Genomic DNA, 1,518 nt, shown 5'->3' on the forward strand with positions numbered 1-1,518 from the left:
TGTCTAAAACTGCCTTAGAGGAAGCGCGAAAGGCTTGGGGGCAAAATAGTCTTTACACACGGGGTTTTTCAATCCTTTATGAGCATTTAATGTCCCGCGCAAGAAACGAGGCAACGAATGAACGCCCCGAATCGCGAACGGGCACGCATGCGGGTAGCGCGTCTTCCACACGAACGACCGACCTAGCGACTATAAAGACAGAAGCGACTCGCCGCCAACAGCCTATACGGCTGATTGCTAGTGCGTGGGGGCACTGTTACGGTCCGGCCCAGGCCACGAACGGATCGGCCCGACCCATCGAGAACCCAACCCGAGCGGCCGAGTCCTCAACACACGCCACGATGCCAGGACACACGTCCCCGCCATTCTCTCAACACAGTTGAGGAAGCTTCGGGAAAAATGGGCCTATCCCCTCAGGGCCCACCTCTGACATGGTATAAATAGGGAAGGACTTGCCCTTCCCTCGAGGTACGTCACACTTTTTCACCTAACCATTTCTCTGCCTGCACACTAGCTGACTAGAGCGTCGGAGTGTCTTTGCAGGTGGCACCCCCTCTTTCCTCCCACAACGAGAGCTCGACTACCCGGCAGATCCAAACCCAGGTCCGAACCCAGCACGATCACGATTGAAGCGTTCTCACCCCCCTCAAACATCCACCCGAATTGTCCGGTAACCGACCACCGAACATTGGCGCCGTCTGTGGGGATTGCTTAAATGGACGTCGTGCCGGGTCCCGGAGACCAAGGCCGAGGAGCCGGAGCAGAGGGGGCAGCCTCCGTCGCCTCACTAAGAGGGCGGCGAAGGTTCCCCCGACAACGCACTGAACCACACACAAGGACACGACATTTCGGGGGAACGGGCGCCGACAGCGCCATAATAATGCAGGAGCTACGCCACAGGGTCCAGAACCTGGAACGGCAACTGGCCGACCAGGAGCACGACCGACGGACCACCGATCCCAGCTACTCCCCATCTCCCAAAAGCCAAGAGAGAGATTCCCATCGAAGCCGTCTACGACGCGTGATGAGCGGATAATTTGTATGCTTTTTGGCATTGTTTTTAGTATGTTTTTAGTATAATCTAGTTAGTTTTTAGTATATTTTTATTAGTTTTTAGCTAAAATTCACTTTTTTGGACTTTACTATGAGTTTGTGTGTTTTTCTGTGATTTCAGGTATTTTCTGGCTGAAATTGAGGGACCTGAGCAAAAATCTGATTCAGAGACTAAAAAGGACTGCAGATGCTGTTGGATTCTGACCTCCCTGCACTCGAAGTGGATTTTCTAGAGCTACAGAAGCCCAATTGGCGCGCTCTCAACGGCGTTGGAAAGTAGACATCCTGGGCTTTCCAGCAATATATGATAGTCCATACTTTGCCCAAGATTTGATGGCCCAAACTGGCGTTCAAAGTCACCCTCAGAAATTCCAACGTTAAACGCCGGAACTGGCACCAAAACGGGAGTTAAACGCCCAAACTGGCACTAAAGCTGGCGTTTAACTCCAAGAAGAGTCTCTACAC

Source organism: Arachis duranensis, chromosome 2 (assembly GCF_000817695.3).
Source record: "Arachis duranensis cultivar V14167 chromosome 2, aradu.V14167.gnm2.J7QH, whole genome shotgun sequence".
Lineage (NCBI taxonomy): Eukaryota > Viridiplantae > Streptophyta > Magnoliopsida > Fabales > Fabaceae > Arachis > Arachis duranensis.